This window comes from Anas acuta, chromosome 1 (genome assembly GCF_963932015.1).
Source record: "Anas acuta chromosome 1, bAnaAcu1.1, whole genome shotgun sequence".
NCBI classification, from domain to species: Eukaryota; Metazoa; Chordata; class Aves; order Anseriformes; family Anatidae; genus Anas; species Anas acuta.
The window spans coordinates 152,084,202-152,090,686 of NC_088979.1; positions in this window are offsets into that span (position 1 = coordinate 152,084,202).

Below are 6,485 nucleotides of genomic sequence, written 5' to 3' on the forward strand. Positions count from 1 at the left end.
CGGGTGCAGGCTGGCGTGGGCAGGAATAACAGTGAGCTCTCACACCCATCAGCCACCACTCACACACGCTCAGGATGAAGAGTAAGGCTTCTGGTAGCCCCTCGTGGACGCGGCCATCGGTGAGCCTTTATGGGAGTTAAGGAACAGGGCAGCTTCAACCTGGCTGCAGGAGGGGGCTCTCCCGTTCCCGCAATCCCACGCTTAGGAAATTAATTTAGCAATTGACTGCTCCCAAACACCTTCCCATGGGAACAAACCTGTCAAGATTTCTTTCCTCTGATATCATTCGGGAACCTCACAGGGGACAGAGCTCCACCCAAGATGCCCTGAAGGCATTTTATGAAACCCTGGCCACGCATAAGTCCTTAGCATAAAGGAGAACGTGCAGGGGCCCAGGGGGCTGCTCCTCCGTGCCTCTGTGAACTTACAGGGACATAGCGAGTGATGTAATTAGGGATATTTCAATCACCCAGCATGAACCTTGCAGCAGTTATCTACGTGTGCTGCTTAGCTACAAGGGCGGCAACCTTGCCGTCTGATTTCAACCCAGAGACCTGCCTAGGAAGGGATCCACAACAAAAGCTCCTTGTTTTGACTGAAAATATGTTCAAGATGCACTCCAGGAGACCCGCTTCAGAATCAGATTAAACCTGGAAAAAATCAACACTGATCCCACAACTTCCTTCCAGCAGCATCACGGAGTATGGTTGGAGCCATCTGGTATTTTTCACCCAACAGCCTGAATTTCACCAGCCCAGCTGTCAGTCTGGATGAGAGTCCCAGGTCATAGGATGGTTTGGGTTGGAAGGGACCTTCAAAACCACCTGGTTCCAACCCCCTGCCATGGGCAGGGACACCTCCCACCAGACCATGTTGCCCAAAGCTGCATCCAGCCTGGCCTTGAACACCTCCAGGGATGGGGCACCCACAACTACTTCATTTTTGTGTTTTAGAAGAAGCTGGAAAATTACTTTCCTTTTGCTTTCTGACGTGTGTGAAGGTTCAGAAGCCAACCACCAACCATATACTGAATTTTTCTAGTTTCTGGCTTTGCCCCCACCGTTGGGGTCAAGCATGGAAGGAGGCAGAGGAGGAGATGATGCCTGGCCCTAGAGACCGCAAGGAGATGGAAGCTGCTCACACGAGTGTGCAGAAACCAGTCCAGGCTCACCCGCTGGCCTCCTGGCAGGGCCCTGCCTCTCCTTCTTGAGTGCATCTTCCCTGCGGGCCAGGACCTCCCCGCCACACATCCCGCTTGGCTCGTGAAAGACCGATGCGACTCCCTTGAGCATTGCGATCGTCCAGATAAGGCAGACCACAAGCAAAATGCCAAAGTATTTTTAGCTCGCATCCTATTTTTTGCTCTGTCCACGATGAACGAGGACAAGGGGGAAGATTCCTCATTCCCCACCAGATTACAAATCCTCTGCTGAGAAGCGAAGCCAACTGACTCCCCTGGCCCCAACCTCACAACTTGAGTGAAAAGCAGGGAGGAAAAACCAACCCCGTCTTGCACAGACCCCCCTGCCATTGAGAAGGAAACTATTTTTCCTCTGTTTGCATTTTATCTCCTTTTCTGTGTGCTGCTAATTGTATCTGATTGACACAAGGGGAAACAAACCCAGGAGCTTTGGGTTCACATCTGAAAGCATTTAAAGCTCAAGGCTGCCACCACCTAGCGTGGCAAAAAGGGGTTGTGCAGCGAGGGCAGGAAGAGGGGGGGAGCCTTGGCTTCCTTTTCTGTTTGCAGATTTTTAAATGAAGGATACTGGAGAGCACAATAATAAAGCACTGGCCCTGCAGAGGCTGCCGTCCTTTCTGCCAGACCTGCTCTCAGTGGAAGAGCTGGTGAGCAGAGCTCCAGTACCTTCAGCAAATCCTTTCCGGGATGAATGACAGGAAGGGATTCCACTACCCAAACCAGCCGTGGGCAAGCTCAAACCATACTACTCCCCTTTCCTCGCACTGCACGGCTCCATCCCGCAGCAGCCACCGCTACAAGGACAGACAGAAAGCACAAATTCATCCCAGGAGGCTGCCTCACCCGGGGGACAGTCCTCAGGAGGAAGGCAGCTTCTGTGGTCCCCTGGGCTTTTGTGTCATTTCACATGTTATGGGAAGAGTGAGGTTGCAACAGGGAGATAAAAGGCTGTCTGATCATGTAAAAAAAAAAATTAAAACCCTAAACCTTTTGTACATTACCTGCTGTAATCTGGTGAATCTCAAAAGCAGAGAACTGCGGGATCAAAGTGGTTTTTGATTCCTGGTCACAAGGCAAACCTAGGAGAAATAAGCCTGAGGAAAGGAAGAGATGTGTTTTGTATGCAAGGGATCGCTCTAAGGCTTAGGACTGCATGGGCACGTGCACAAGGGAAGATGATGAGAAAAATCCATCAAATTAGTTTTCTCCCATCAGCATTCATGAAAGGCAGCACTTTCTAACAGCTTGACACCAGCACACCACCGCCAGTCCTCAAGGACGTTAGAAGAAGGAGAAACTTTCAGACAACAGAGGGAAAGGTGGGATTTTTTGTACAAAAGGGCAACTCCGTGCCTCTTGATGTGCCACCACTGAGCTGAGCTAAGGGGACACTTACGTGGGGCCCCACTGCACCTCTAATCCACCCAGGCAGGCTGAAATCTCCTATCAATCACAGACTTAGACCCGCGTGGCCAAGCCAAGAATCCTAAAGCGACAATTTGCAGCAAGGAAGCCACGGGGAAGCCCGCCAAAGCGCTCAGCATTTGTCTCTCGTTCCACATAAATCTCACCGCGAAGAAAACTGCGTGCTCCATATCTGGACGTGAGGGTACAGCGGAGATTAGCTGCTGCTAAGAATAAAAGCAGCACCCGCAGGGCAGGCAGCTGGGTGACAAGCGCTGAGGATCGCAGCTCTGCTGGTGTAAGCGGATCCCCGGATGAGCTCAGACAGACGGGGTTTCCTCCGATACAACGGGGCTGATCCACAGCACCCAAACACGCAGGTGTGGATTCGAGGACTGTTGTGTGTAGATGCCTCTGAGTCCAGCATCTGTGCACCCAGCATTGCAGGTCGAACTCGAAATACAACACTGTGAGAGTTTTCCCACTGTTAAAACCTGATGCTGACACCTTTTAACTCACTGCACAGCTGGGAGCATCTGGTAAAGATCTCTTGCCCTCTCCATCACTTGTACATCTCCAGCGCTGCTGGTGGTGGTGGCAGACTGTTATCTCGTTGAGCTTTCTGCTCTAGACCACCCCAAGTTACTGCTCATCCCTCCTCCAATAACGGGGTCTGCTGTGGGTGGACCACGCAAACACCACAGCTTTATTTGTGTGACTGACCTGACCCCTCCATACCACAGAAACTTGCTTTGATACCCTGAAAGCAAGAGAGGCTTCTGCTCGGAGTGACAGCAGCTGCAGGAAACAGAGAGCTTCGTTAGGCAAAGGGCAGCCCCCCTTAAGTGCAAAGCAGCCCGCGGAGACACAGAGTTCAGCCTTTTGGATGAGGTAGTTAAATAACTCTGAGAACATAACTGGTTTTATACATCCTGTCTCCCCATACAACTGTGCTTTAAATCATATCGATTAAAAAAAAAAAAGAAGGCATAAAACCCAACACATAAGCGATGCTAGCTCCCCAGGTCCCACACCTCCTGCCGTGCACTTAGTGGTTGGGAAATGGGAGCATCGATGGCCATCGCCGCATTTTTCAACAGACCCTGTGGCCTGTGTATCCCTGTCTTGCAGGTTCACCTGCTTTTCTAGGGATGGATCGTTTGCCTGCCTTTACTGCAAAAGGCGAGCACGGAGCAGGGTCAGCACTCCCCTTCTCCTTCCTCAGCAGACAAGCACGGAGATGCGCAATGGAAAGATTAATCTGTACCAGCAGCTTTGTCCAAAAGGAATGGAGCGTGCTGCGCTGCAGGCTAAGCTCATTTTTCCTCCCACAGGATGGATGTCAGCTTTCAGGTTTTAATAACTTTCTTTGGTTTAGCCAGCTAACTGTGCAGAGGAATGAATCCCTCCCGCAGCACAGCGCAGCCAGCTCGGAAACAGACAAAACCATTTAGCAGCGCTCAGCAATTCACCGATGCTATTTAGGATGAAGAGCAGACATTACACGTTATCAGCTCCTAACCTCTGTGCTGGGAATCAATAGTTAAGAGAAAGAAGGCCTGTAAGAACTAGCAGGTCACAGGTCCTCCTGGGTTGCAGCTATTAAGTAGCATTAAAAGAAGATGAAACGTGTTAAATGCCATCCTACTATTATTTGTACAGGCAAACAATCAATGTAATGGTAAGAGGAAGGGTCTAGAATATAAATAGGAGTAAAATTCATCCCTGACATCACAGGTAGCTGAGGAGCCACTTGTTTTGCGATCTTGTCTCTTTGGACTAGGTGCAGAAAGGAAGGGATGGGGATTAAATTTAAATCCCCTAAATTAAGCCAAAAAAAGAATGATAACTATCCCTGGTGCAACTTGGCTGCGACAGATTTTGCTGCTGTCCTTCGTAACGATCCTCCCCTTCTTCATTCCCTTAAAAACAGCATTAAAAAAAAAAAGATTTGTTTTTCACTTTGGGATGAAGATATTTTATGTTCTCCAAAAGCAAACGGACAACATTTTTGGCTGGAACACGCAGTCAGCTGCTGGACACAAGAGGGAAATGCAGGCGCTGGCAGCAGCCGGCCCAGCCTCGAGGCTTTCACTGCAAGTACTCGAGCTCAGAGCTCCCCGTGCCACAACACACCCCCATCACAGCGTATGCCTGAACTGTGTCAATTGAGTCACTTTTGTCTAAAGAATGTTTGTTATTTAAAAATGTAAAAACTGTAGAATTATTATATTTCAGCTTTGCTTCTGGATGGTATTTATCTGCCATGGGTGACTTAAGAACAAGAATTAGGAATAGCGTTGTGCGTAGCCTTCTCTAATAAATGATGCTTCTTTAATGTCAGTGATATTCACATATGCCTTTGAAGGCAGAAATAATTTTAGCAACTCTAACAGAAATGTCATCATCTGTTCAATCTACGCCTAAGAAAACTTCAGCGAAGGTACCACCTGTCACATGAACTTTTTACCTGTGGATTAAACAACTGAACAACCCCTCACCCATCTCTTGTTTGGCTCAGTCACGGGAGGTTAAGCAGGCTTTCAGTGAATTCAGCCTAATGTCCAAATAGTACAGAATGCAGGAGCAAAAATGTTTTAAATACCACAGATCAGTCAAAAAAAAAAAAAAAAAAAAAGAGATTGAAGACAATCCTGACTTCACTCACTCGTTTTCATCCCTTTATGAAACTTGCAGCGGGTCAGGAGAGATGAGCAGAGCTTAGTGCTAAATTTCTATTCCACGTTTAATGGTTGCAAAGACACAGCAGAGGTCAGAACACCTCTCTATGCAGTTGGTTTGTATTTGGCTTTCTTGCAAAGGTGACAGATACTGTTTTATTCCTTTGAAACCACACTGTCTAGTAGGTAAATTTTTTTGGGCTAGGGACCAAGCAAGCATTTACTTTCTTCTTAGAAGTACAGCAATCAGAAAAATCATTCTGTATTTGTAGGACTTGCTGCTTCATTCCACACAGACCAAAAAAAGTCTGTGGGCACTGAGTTAAAGCTTCTAGCAGCCATGTAGATTTCAGCTGAAGTGGCATCAGAAACACTTGATGCATTTGTGTAAAGCCGACAGCCTTTCAGCTTCCCGGCAATTATTCTGAGAGCAAGAATTTCACTGATAGTATACAGTTATCAGAAGCCATACTGACAACTGAGAATTTCTTATTAAAAATAGAAAAACAGACTTCAATCTGTCTTTCCATAGGATAACTCATTTCAATTGGCAGAATATTTTCACTGAAATTCTCAGGATTGTGATTGCTTCTTCTCCACCAGTGAGGTCTACATACTCTCATGAAATTTCATGTCATTTATCCAAGTTTAATTACGTCTCATTGTGCTTTTTCATACCACTAGATGTCACATGTAAATCCTATTTGGGCTGAAAAGCACCAAGCATTGCAGGAAGTCCATTTTTCTGGTGTACTTATGCTCCCAATACTTTGAAAAGCAAAAATCAGTTTAAAGGTTTATATTCTTGATCAAAAGATAGCTTTTTTTTTTTTTCCCTGCAGAAATATATTCCAATTTCATAATTAGAATTGATCCAGTTGAGACAAAAATGTGCCATTTAGCAATTCAGCCATGCTGCATTCCTGCAGCACTTGATTCTCTCAGATGTTCTTTGTGATAAACTGCCATGGAGTTTCTCACTACTTCAAATATAAAACTACTTCAGAACGATCCTGCTGCAGATTTAATGACAGCGAGCAGGATTTATTTGGATTTTATGGCCAAGGACTACTGAACAAAACTATGCAAAAAGAACATATGCACGTACATTAGCTGGGACAACAGTTACGACCTTTATGCTTTATGGTCAGGAAGGCGTCTGGGAAGATTAGTGGAAGAACAATTAAATGGCATTTTTG